Source organism: Micropterus salmoides, unplaced genomic scaffold (assembly GCF_014851395.1).
Source record: "Micropterus salmoides isolate LMB-PRFRI ecotype aquatic unplaced genomic scaffold, ASM1485139v1 Ms_hic_scaffold_10, whole genome shotgun sequence".
In the NCBI taxonomy this organism is placed as follows: Eukaryota; Metazoa; Chordata; class Actinopteri; order Centrarchiformes; family Centrarchidae; genus Micropterus; species Micropterus salmoides.
In genome coordinates this window covers 19,179,887-19,193,024 of record NW_024040041.1, presented here as the reverse complement: position 1 = coordinate 19,193,024, position 13,138 = coordinate 19,179,887, and the positions used below count along the sequence as shown (strand labels likewise).

Genomic DNA, 13,138 nt, shown 5'->3' with positions numbered 1-13,138 from the left:
TTCACCATTCCAGTTAGTCTTCTGTCCAGTCTTCCGTGGTCTACCGGATTGTGCAGTCTTTATTCCTAAAATATACCAAACACTGGATTTCAACCCACCTATTGTGATTTTTTTAGCCTCATGATGGGTTCTTTGTTCCTTATATTAAGAAACAACTGTAGACTCAAACGCAAATGTCACACCTATAACCAACTGTAACCTTAAATCTATTCCATTGTGTATGAATCAATGATCATGTGAAAAACGCCTGCTAAAGCATCATTTGGGTAGCTAATTATCCTGTTATGATGAGTACTTGGCACTTGAACTCCATAGTCATCGTTTCATTTCAAATTCAGTCCAAATACTTGTAGACAATCACAATAGTAATGCCAAAGCTAATCTCTTAATATCTCAGCCAATGGCTTTTCCCATGTGTCTGCATAACATCCACACAGCTGCTCATCCACATCTGGCACAATAGAGCCAGATCCAGCCCAGCGTTCCGTCTTTTTAAGTGCGTTTGAGTGAGCAGACTTTTCCTATCATTTAATAGAGAGAGCAGGCAAGGTGGATTGTCTGCTCATTGTATTCTCTTTTATGATCATGCTTCCATGATAGAAACCAGTGATCCTGGGCCCGTCTTTGGCAGACCTGCTGTCTGAAATGGAAACTCAAGAAAACAGAAGGAAATTCTTTATCAGAGAGGCTCCGTGATTGGTCGGCAGCAGGTGGGCCACACATGCTCCTGGCTGATGTCACTTCCCATGTGGGCCCTATGTGTCTGCCCACACTGTGGAGACATGCCATTGTCAGTGAGGCAGGAGTAATATGCCACGCTTAGTTAAATGGGAAAAGTGCTGAGGCATGCTGCTGCTCACCGTGTGTGTGTGTGTGTATAGGAGTGTTTTCGCTACATAACTGGTCATATGACTGGATGCTCTGATGCCTCAGTGGGTTTTAATTGTGTTGATGCAGCAGAGTTTGAGACTGTTCTTATATGTACTTACATGTGTTTATGTTCATGTGTGTATGTGCGCACACATTGCTGAATAGTATGTGACAACAGAGAGGAAAATAGCAGGAAGAGGACTAAACAACATCACTGCCTGTCAGATTTCTCTAGTCTTCATGGAAATGTTATGACAACAAAAGCTGGTCTGCACCTGCTCGGCCTCCCTGTTTTCCTGCCCAAGGTTGTGTGTGCGTCTGTGCAAGTGCACTTGGCCTAAGAAGATTAAAAAAAAGTCATCAAAATATAATTGGTGGGAGGGTTGAGGAGGTGACTGTGGTCAGGAAATAATTTTTCTATTGTGCAAAGCAAGCTGAGTGGGAGAAGGGCAGAAAAGGTGGAGGACCCTCAGGGGGAACCTCAGTTGGTCTGTGTGCTTTCCTGCTCTAACGTCAACTGAATGTCCTCTGTTTGAAGCCAGCTAACATTATTTCGGTGAGGTCAATTAGTCAGTCAGCTATTGTATGAAAGCTTTGTGCGAAGCTGGGAAGGGAGGGAGGGGAGGGGGGGGGCAGTGGATGGGTTTGAAGAGTTGGGGACAAGCAGGAGGTAGAGTCTTGTAAGAGTTGGGAGTGTAAGCCCTCTATTGTGCCTTTGCTGTCTTTTGTCGATTACTTTTTCTGGTCACAAAAGAAGATGAAGACAGTAGACTTCATCATGATTGCTGATTTAGAGAAACAGTTTTAAGTTTAAGGCATCCTTAGTGCTCTACAGGACTGATTTAGCATGTAACATAACATAAACAAAAAAGTGTAACGTAATCTGCAAATTAGCATTTGTTAAATTGTTGTGGAAATGGACCTGTCTGTGTTGTTGCTGCAGTAACTGGTGCAGGCAAACAGACCTACATGGATGATTGTGAAGGGGTGGTTTGCTGTCTCGCATAATGTCTGTAGATTTTCTCACCCATAGCTCCCATTGCGAGAGTCTGTTGAAAGTGGTTCCTGTCCTGGTCCATTATCTATAGAAATGTGTGTGGGGATACAGGGCATGAGAGATTTTACATCATTTTATGCCATTAACCCCAACATAGGGGCACTCTTTCGATGCACTTTAGATAGATAGATAGATCGATAGATAGATAGAGACTTTATTGTATTTGCACATAAAATACAACGAGATGCTGTGTGTGTGTGTGTGTGTGTGTGTGTGTTGAGGGTATTTGGGGCACAGGTGTCTCTCACACAGCTGCCCAACCGTGAGCTGGAGAGGCTGCTTTCTTACCAGCAAGCTGGATAGGTCAGTCCCACAAACACACACATGCCACTCTGCCATACACACAAACATGCCTGGACAGATCTGCCATTTCTTCACCTTTTTCAACACATGCAGACCATCGCCAAACAGTATTCATCATCCCTCAGGAGAATTTGACAGGTGGAGTGACATAGTGTTAATCAACCATATCTTTCTTAAGCCATGCATTGAGGCGCCACATAGGTGATACTTCAACAAGAGGGTACAACAGTATATATTTTTTTTTTTTTTGTCTTTGTTTTCATTTTGAATTCAGTTGCTCTTTGGGGCATAGCTATCAGGCCAGCATATTAACTAAATGAGCTTTCTATTATTATAGAAACTATATTTCGCGGTCAGCTCTCTTCTTTTAGTTTATATTTTCCTTCCTAACAGGAAATCATTTTTTTGTCAGTGAAAAACAGACATTGTAAAGCTGATGTGCCTGCTCAGTTTTGTACCTACATGTTTACTGTATCCTGCTGTTTTTCCTTTCCAGTGGGTTTCTTTATATGCCAGCTGTGTGGATTGGGCCTGCAGTGAGGGTGAAAGAGCAACTCCTTCACAAAGCACCTTTACACAAACACATTTGACCAAAAGACCAACTTGGAGAAAGAGGAAGGCCTAGTTGCAGGAAAATATTTAAAGGATCACTTGTTCCTCAGAGGCCAAAGGGACAAAGCTGGAGAGCTGCTGGGTCTTTCAGTCTGACCTGCCTGGGTGGTGTTTTAGGGAGCAACCCTTTCATTAGCACTGGACTGAAAAAAAACACACGCTTGATGGACGAGTGGTGATAGAAATTCATACACACGTGCACTGGTGAGGTGGCCTGTATTATTCTAAACTGTTCTCGGCACATCCTGGCCATCGTGGTCCATTCACGGTCCACTGCTACTGTTAAACTATTGGGACTCACAGCTGTGAGCTGGCAGGCTGTGCACTGTCTCCATGGTCTGCTACGAGCTAACTACTGTGCACACACGCATAAACGCGTACATCAAATTCGGTCATTTGTGTCGTCTAAGCTTTTGTGCACTGTCAACACCAGTGTTTGTCAACTGATGTCTTTATACTTGAAGTAAATACGGAATGTGGTGAATGCACTGTACTTGCATAGAGCCTTTCTAGTCTTCCAGCCGCACAATGTTTTCTCTGGGATAATTTTGGTCTCCATGTTTTTATTTTTCACTCCCAGCTTTCTTTCTCAGAGAAAAGTTTTCAGTTATTTTTGACAAATACCATACCCTATTCTACAGGTGTCTGGTGGTCCAAAGGCTAAGGTATACTTGAAACTACTACTGTCGTCTGACCATGTCTAAGGGCAAAAGTGTGGATAGGTGTTCCGAATGGCCACCCTCAAAGGCTATATTGGAGATAACCACCCAGATTTTTGAACAGTGCCTTCTCAAAGGTATTTCACTTGGTTGTACATATGAAAAAGTTGTGTCTAGAATGAAAAAATAGAGATTGAGAGAGAGATTCAAATCCTGACTAATCTTCTCACCTCCGCACACATGGCTAATACCTGCATGAAGTTGGCATGCTTGACGGAAATGTTGGTTTTGCAAAGTTATAAAAATTGTCAGATGCAGCCCAACAACCACTTCTTTGGAAGTAATGCCTTAAAACTCATTCAGTCCTGCTTTAAGGCTGTGTAATTCAATAGCATGCTTCTTTATTCTCTGTTACACAAAGCCATCGTGACTTAAATCCGTCCTTTTCGCCGCCTACAGTATTTGCATTGCCATACGCATACCACCTTGCTTTTCCACAATTTTCTTCTTCCCTTCATCTCTCTGTGCTTTGACCATAATGAAGATGGGGATGCGAGACGTTGAAACTGGAGTGGAACACCACTGCCTGCCAACCACACACTGCACAAACCAAGATTGTTAAAAGACATAAAGTCTTTGAATAACACAGACGAACACATCTCCCAAGCTAAAATTCACAGTGATTGGAGTAGGTCCCATAAAAATAGATGGAAAGGATGGGATGGTTAGAGACAGAGAGAGACATACAAACATAGGGACAGAATGAAAGAGAGACGGACAGAAAGAGAAACAGGAGGAAAAAATTTGTTGGCTGCTGAGATATAGTTGGCACCGCATGCTCTGCTCCTGACCTTTTTAGTGGGTTTGTGTAAATTATATCCCTCACGAGGGAAAATATGTGGTGGTTGACTTGGGGAGAGACCCCCCCTCTTCATCTCTGTCTGCTCTCGTTTACTCTTTTTCAGGAGTGCTCCATTGATCTCCCAGACCTTCCTTCATTGTCTTCTTGTCTCTCTCTTCATTTCTTCCTCCTTAATTTGCTCTCAATATTTTTTTCTTTGTTTTATTAAGTCGCTTCCCTGTTTCATCACTCTAGTCTTATTTTGTCTATTCATCACTGATCCCTCCTCCATCTTAACCCCCATGTCTTTATATCAGCCCCCCCGTCCCCACAGTTATGTTATTTTCTGTGGTGCATGGAAGATACATTTAGTTTGTGGTGGCTTGGGAAGTGATGGCTACATTAGTGGGGGGGGGTCTGGTGAATCGCTACCTTCTCTCAGCCACAGTGGGCTCCATTGGGGCTGACGCAGACTTTCCACTGGGGTGAACCCATCGACTTGGGGTGTCTACTGGGGTGCTCAGTCACCATGCCCACACCCCCAGGCCACAGCCCGGGCTGGCAGGCACCCTTACAGGCACGCGGCGTCAGCCTGCCCAGCGGGTGTCCCTGTTTATGTTTATCTTGTGTGGCGGCTAGTTTCTCACTGCACTGTAGTGACCATAGCACCACCCAGCCCAGCACACCACCCTCTCTCTCCAAGAAATGCCCTCTCCGACCCTAGCCAAGCCCTGGACAGTTGTGGGCTGTAAGTGGCCGTTGGTATTCGTCATTGCAGCTGGACCAGACAGAGGCTGGCTGTGGCTGTGGGTCCACATACTGAGGCAGTGAAGAACTTAGCCCATACTTAACCGTACTGTTGGTTTTGAATGTTTTAGCTCGTGAAATACAAATAGTCTATACTTTAAAAAATAAAATTATTGCCTATCATTTACAAAAACATAGCATAAATCTTTAGGTTGACATCAGTCCAGCATTAAAATCAACTTGCATAGACTTCAAACTTGCATTGGGTAGCTAATTCTTTGCAGTGATCATTTAGTCCACTTGCTTTTTATGTTAAAGGTATGTTATTGTTGCATAGCAATGCAGCTTAGTTGTGCATTCAAGTTGAGGCATCTGAAATTTGAAAGTCATAATGAGAAGGACAATGAATAACATAATTGTCCCAAGTCTAAGACTTATTTTGATTGTCGTCCATTGTGTTACTTTTAGCCTTTAACTAAAAAAGGTTTTCTGCTTGGCAGCTTACTGTCAAACACTAAATAGTTCAATTTCAAGTGCATCAACAAGGAAGACTTAATAAAAGTATCTCTTCTTAAAACTGCATTCACAAATGATAATTAAATAATCGTTAGCCATCCAGGGAGGGGTAACCTGTCTTTGAATTTCCTTTCATTTATTTTCCTCATGTTTTGGGAGTTTTACAGTATGTTGTCTAAGAAAGTTTGGACTAGGTTGGAATTACAACCATTGTTTACATAATTCACATACATCATCACATTGACTGTGACATTGGGAAAGGGTTGGGCAATTGTGTATATTTTTATTTTGACCTTTGATTAAATAGTCAGTGTAATCTCCATCATTAATAGAATGAACCTAATAAATACTGTTTATTTCAAGCATGTTTGAGGGGAAAATGGAAAGATGACAAGTGGGGATGCACCGAAATGAAAATTCTTGACCAAAGCTGAAACCGAATATAATGAAAAAATTTGCCGAATACCGAACAAGTACATTCACATTTTTTCCCATTTATTTTGCCTTTTTTTCACAATTGCATAAATTAAATAGTCAAAATGTGCTTTTTACTCAGTGTTTCCCACAGGATTTGGAGAGACTTTGGGTGGTGGGCCTCGGACCCATGACATCACCCATGTGTTTGTAAATTACATGTGTCCATTTACTTTTAATGTACACATGTAATATGTTTTATACTTTCTGTGAATATAATCCAATTAATCTTATTTCCATACTGTATAGACATATTATTTTGAAAACCAGACGTAGTCACATGTGTATCCTTGCGCTAAATTTATCAAGTCCGACTCAATTTGATAAATAATGTTGTGTGTGGTTCTCGTATTTCAAAACATGAAGACTTCATAGCCTCTCTTCGGGTAGGACTCTCATACTGCAACACTTGTCTTTGTGAAGAAAGAAAATGACAGGATAAAGTCGCTAACCTGCCTGTCAGCTCGCACTGGTCCGTTTCAGTGGATTTACCATAAAGGCTTTGATATGTATGCACTCCAAATTTAGGTGTGGCTAGCTTAATTGCCTTCTCAGAAATGAGTGACAGAAACAATCAAAGTGGGTCAGACTGTTGGTTGCCTTTTGTAGAAGAAGTCAGCCACCGATGAAGTGGATGTGCTAGGAGACAATTCAGCAGGGTGTCTGTGTGTTTTTGAACTGGTCAGGATATGTAAACCAGCACCCTAATTACCAAACAACAGCCTGTAAAATCAGCCTTATCCTGGTCTGCTACTCATTCACCAGCTCACTCCTAATCAGCACCCAGACACTTGTGACTGTCCAGACCTCCCTACGGACGGGATTAGCAGATCAACAATTTGTGTGTTGGAGTGTAATGACTCACTTTGAAAAAACACCCCTCCTTCTGACTGTTACTAGCAGTTACAAACAAACAGGTGTTTGTTGGCTGGAAGTTGCTGAGTTCACATGCAGGGGTCAAATGTCAGGTGGCCTCAGCTTTGTGGCAGCAGGATGTTTGAGATGGCCATTATCTTCTGCTAATGAACACTTGCCTTTGGGCTGCATGTGGATGTGTGTTTGGGGGAAATGGAATTACTGTGACTGATTTGGATTACTGAAGTCAACCTCTGTGCCAGATCAAGTTAGAACGGCACACTCAAACTACACACGTGCACAACCTTAGTTTAGGACAATTGTTTAACACGTATATGTACTGGTTACTCTTTTGGTTAAGCTTATTTTGATGTTATTCTTTTTAACTTTTATCCACAAAAACAATGCATGAAAGCTTGTACCATTTAATCCATTTAGACACATGGGGAGGGGTTCCCAAACTGTAAGAGATGTATATAAATCATGCTGTCTACCACAGACAGTGTGAGCACCTACTGTGATGAAAAGGATTACAGGAACATAATCCGTGCCTGTCTCCACCCACCACTCACCATACATACACACACTCAGTGCTCTAAAGGTATAGAAATAATTGAAATCCACATTGAATGATATGCAGTACCCCACACTTAAGTACCAACCTACACAATACTCAATTTCTCTGAAGGTGTTATTACTTTATTTCCAAAGTGTGAGGATTACCTATTTGCATTGGTGTTGGTAGAGCTAATAATGAGTGGAATGCTTCTTTTCTCTTCCCTTGCCTGTACCTGTAATATGCCCACCCACAATACAGCATAGCTCAGCTCAGTTTGAGACTGCACAGAAACTCCAGCCACAAACAATGTGAAATCTGCAGATGTGTATACACAGCACAGCCATGATGCAAGTAGAGTTTGAAAGTTAGCGCAGGATGTGTACACAGCCGTGTTTGATGAATGTCTGCTGGTGTCTTAAGGGGGATGTTTCAGAGGCTTGAATGCTTGACTCCAAGGCCTTGGCTTGCTTGCTCCACGTCAGTGGGCTGCTCTTAAGTTATTGACCTTAGGCTTCTGCTGTTTTGTTTGTGCAGCAGGTTTTGACTCAAGTCTGGGAAAATGAGAAACGAGGGGAAAATGGGAGAGAGAGGAAAGAGTAGGCGATGGTGTCTGATGTTAAACCAGCCACTATTTGCCAGATCTTGTACAAGCTCATGAGAGATTGTTTTGTATTAATTTAGTTGTTGAAATGGGGATTTGGGTCGTAATTTTGTTTCTGCTTATGTCAAATAACTCCCTGAGTCAATTTGGCCTTTTTTTCAATATTTACCCATAAGTGCAATTTTACCACAGCAGGGTGCCGCTGCAGTTAAATGATATTACAGGAAATAATGCCATAATAGCATACCAGACTCAGCAACTGCTTACCTTACCAGAACTCACTACAACATTGCTTTTATAGCATATCCCAAACAACCATAGATCCCTCTATTTAACCTTTGTTTGTTTTTGTTTGTGTGTTTACCGTATGGTCTTTCTGCTGGGTTAGCAGAAGTTTTGCTGATCTGGTGAGATCAGTAATATTGTTTTAATCAGTGGCGCGGACTCTGCCCAGGAAGGCTTTGTCATGATCATCCTCTCCTGCTGATCCACCCCCCCACACCTCCATGTGGATGTATGTGTGGCCCCTTGCAGTGACAATATTAGATTATAAACCCCATGGTCATTTTACCGTGTCGCTGTGTCGAGTCACAGGAGGTTTATTATGGTTTATCTTTTTGTTTGTTCTCTCTTTCAAACGTGCAAACACAATTCAGCAGACAAAGATGCTTTTGAAGTTTTTGTAATTTGTCAGTTCAGTTCGCCCTGTTTTTAAATGTTTTGTTTACCTGCTACATGTATGTAATGTAAACACTGCATTGATTAAACACTGCCAGTCCTTTGGCTTCTCAATCTGTAATTGTCTGCAGTATAGAACAGTTCTGTTATGTGATAAAAGGTACATTAATAATAACAACAGAATTTATAGGATGGTTTTTATGGGAACCCCGAAATGATGACAGCTCCCATTTACTGTCACTTGTCTCGTTTGCCTGTTTCTTCTGTCTGGAGACAGTTTTCTTTGGATGTGTTTAGGTTTTGGGACCCCAACAAACAAGAAAGCATTGCATGAAGCCTAAGGCTCGCCAGACGCTAGCGTGCTAACTGTAACTTGGTGACATTCACTGGAATTCACTGCCACTGAGTTTTAAACTTAAGCCCCTTGCTTGCCTCTGATGTTTGTAACCTCTAGCTCCGTGACCAGCTGCTCAGACCTCCGTCACTTCACATCACAGCTGTTTTCTTCCTTGCCTAGGGCTAGTTGCTGACCTCTTGCACTCATCCCAGAGAGACACAATGGTTACCTTAATTGTTGACCTCAAGGGAATTTAATTTGGAAGTTCTTCTCATCAATGATCATGAGAATGAATGAAAGATTATGAATGAATCATCTTTTGCATCCAAGTGGTTATCGCTAGTTTTAATTCAGAAAAAAGATGGACCAAGAAATTGTGTCCCTCTGCCAGTAAAATCAGAGAAAACTACAAGCCACTCTTACATGTGCTTATTCTAGAATAACTGGATCTGATTAGTTTTAAACGATAGCTACACGATTGAGCTATTAGCTTCATCTGGCAGTTTTAGGGAGCTTATTTGGATTTTACTCTTTTGGTATACTTGATTATGGAACAGTTACTAATATGTGCTAGTATGTGTACCCCTTTTACCCTCGGTGACCTCCTCTCTGCCTACTACCGCCTCCGCTACTCATCATTAATACCATATTACTCATTTGCTTATGTTTTGCTGAATAAATAACTCCCCCCCCTCACCCACTGTTCCTCCATTCCTTTGAACTGAGAAGCACACTTGGGTTGCTTTCCAGGGGTGACAGGCGGTTCTCATTAGGTGCACTTTAATTCCGCTGCTGTCTGTTGGACGCACACACCACACATTCAACACTTCAACAACTGTCCCCCTTAGAACCTTTCTTCAGTACAATCAGTACAAACTTTTCAGTGCTTGTGGCCCTGCAAGGATTAATAGCGTCCCTTTACTTCCATCTCTCCTTGCATTTAATCATCGCTCCACCTCCTTAATTTCACCTCCATTTCTGGTTTCTACAATATTTATTTATGTTTATTTTTGCTTTGAGCCTCTTAACAACTCAACTTTCTCACTACTTTTATAAACCTAAGACGAGCCTTAGCCTTTTTAAGTCAATGTGTGACCCAGATGACTTGTCTACCAAAGCTACATTAAGCTCTACAAAATAGTCAGCAATTGCCACGCTCAAAAAAGTGGGAGGATAAGGCCCAAGGTGACAATTTACAGCAGATACAGTAAAAACGGTAAGAGGTCAGTAGGTACTAAGACATAAACAGAAGTAATTTGACATTAAGAAGCTAACTGCACTATCCTCCTCCTTCTGTGCTGTTGTCTTGCAGCGTCATTCCAGTTTTTTTAACCTGGGCCATATTTTCTTTTTCATATTTCGGGGACTAAATGACTAATAGGTACAAAAGTTGTGGAATTGGTCCAGTAATCGCCTGCAGGCGCAAAGCAATCATCGTCTTCGTCGATCTTAACTAAGATTTCCATATATGTGAGGTAATCCACTGATTTAGTTTTAGGATTTTGGACTTCTGGATGAACAAGACAACAAAACCAATACATGTGAAGACATCACCTTGGGCTCTGTGATGGATATTTTTTCACTATTTTTTGACACTTCATAGACTATATGATTAATTGATTATTTTAAAACAATAACACAGGTCAACGTATTTACAGGTTTATTGTAGTTGCTGTAATTGAACCATTAACAACCACCTTCAAGCGAGACTGCAAGATGAAAAGGAAGAACAGCCTGTAGGATAAGGTGTTCTAATCTTTAGTTGTGAGCAGCTGCAAGTATGTGGATCTGGTGCCTCAGGTGCCGTATCAGAAACACATCCCCAAGGAAACCAAACGGGGTCCCCCAGGAATGGACGTGGCCTTAACAGTTTCCTATTTTGCCCCGGCCACAGGCTGGCCCAACATAGACCCATATTTATACAAATGTATAACCCTGATTCACTCCTATTATACATTACTTACCTGTCAGCTTGCATTGTCTATTTCCAGGATGAAATGATAATGAGAGGAGAGTCAATGACAGAAAAAGACACAAATGACAAGCCTAGGATAGAAGGAAATGTCTGCACTGAGAATCACGCTGCCATGTGTTTTTATATCTAATAATCTACCAAACAGTACGCAAAACGAATTGCATGTGTGCCTGCTAATGTATGTTGCCAAAAACTAACCAAAGTCAAATTTTTGCTTTTGCTTTCTTTTCCTATTTTTCTTTCTCTCCCACTTCTCTTTGCTTTTTGTCAGAGCAGTATCTGGGCCATCTGCTGGCACGGACCGGCAGCTGTATGGCATGAGAGGAACCAGTGGCACACCACCCTTCATCTGTTATTAGTACTTCAGAAAGATTGAGAGGGAGGGAAAGTGGGATGTGGGGCAGGAGATTTGGAGTGAGGAAACAAGGAGAGGGCCAAAAACTGGAGCCAAAGGACCAGGTTCCAAAAACAAAGTGGTGGTGTGTTTTCTCTATTCAGCCCTTCTTTTCCTTCTCTGCTCTTTTACTGTCTGTTCTGACAGTTCTTTTTTAAAATCCTAGGCGCTTGTTGCTTAGCATGTAGAAACCTGACAGAGTCAGCATGTTCTGCTGCTTGCATCAATATGGTGTTTTATATCATGGAAGATGTAATTTGTAAGCCATCTTTTTTGTCATTTGTGTTGATTTCATGCCCCCAACTGCTGACTGTAAGGATTCTTGACTGAGATTGGAGAGATGGTTTGAGGTTAGTGAGAGGTCAGCTGTGCTGTGTAGGCAGAGCAGCTATTTGGAAAGTGGAAAACAGAGAAGCAGAAACGGAGAAAGGGACAGAAAAGTAATTTGAATAAAAGATTGAGAACTGCAGAGGAAATACAAGCACCACTTGCAGCCACAAGACCCAGTGCTTCAACACCATTGTCCTTGGCTGCCTTCTCGCAGCCCTGAATTTGGAAACAAATTAGAAACAAGAAAGGAGGGGAGAAGGAAAGGAGTGAAAAAATATTTATTCAGAAGTAATTCCATGAGGAATTTCTTTGGGTTGATAATTGTGAAAAAGGTCCCTTGAAACAACAATAGGGGCCATTGAGCAGCGCAGGCTGAGTGTGCGCGTCAAAGTTGGCTCCCATCCCGGGACCAGGTTTCTCTTAAAGTCAGCGGAAGAAAAGAGGGACTGTTTTATGGAAGGAAAGAAAGAGACACACACTCCCTCTGTTCCCCCTCTCCTTTTCTTATTGACATACTTGAACAATTGCAGATGCCTGGCCAGAGAGGACAGAAACATGCATGCGTTCTTTCAGCCGCAGGCATTATACTTACCTGACATTTACATACATTTACGTTTCTTATCTGTCCTCTTACCTGGAGTCCCTTCGGTATACACACATGCTCGCGATTAAGCCTCATCCATTGAACCCACAATCTTGCTTTTTTTTTCTTTAGGAAAATGAGAGGCTAATACACCTTTTTACCACTTAAAATCATTGACTGTATATTAGATTAATGCATATTAAAATATCCAGGACACATGGAGGTTAAACCACTGGAGGAAGTTAAAGCCTATTGACCTTCAGGGGGTGAATTGTTTCTCCTGTTATTTCTCTAGGAAGTTGTCTCTCTCTGAGCAAATTGACATAATGGGGCCTGCAAGACAGGAGTGGTGCTGTTTTATGTGCTTGTGTTGTTAGCATGGGACCTTGCACAACAGCTCCAAGCTACGGGCCAGAATATGCGTGTGTTTGCCTGTTTGTGTGGGTGTGTATACATGCATTCTGCATCAATCCCCTACTGGCATCCTACCTATAAAACACATGGGTGGTCAGTCTGTTTATTGTGTGGGTTTGCAAACAATGCTCACCCATTAGGCTTAGACCTGTGAGTCATTCACAATGGTTAAATCCACTTACAATCTTAACCTGTGTGTTTTCAATCATAAGCTTTATTTCCATGTTGCCTCCTGCTCACTGCTGGTAAAAACGAAATCCAAGACCTTTCGCCCACAGAAAGCACACATTAAACGGTCATGCACTATTGAATGCAGTAGCACCACCACCAATT

General features: G+C 41.9%; 1 protein-coding gene across 1 annotated transcript in view; it reads left to right on the top strand.

The window, feature by feature from the left end:
- Positions 1-13,138, top strand: part of coro7 (coronin 7) — a 112,888-nt gene that overhangs the window by 44,135 nt on the left and 55,615 nt on the right.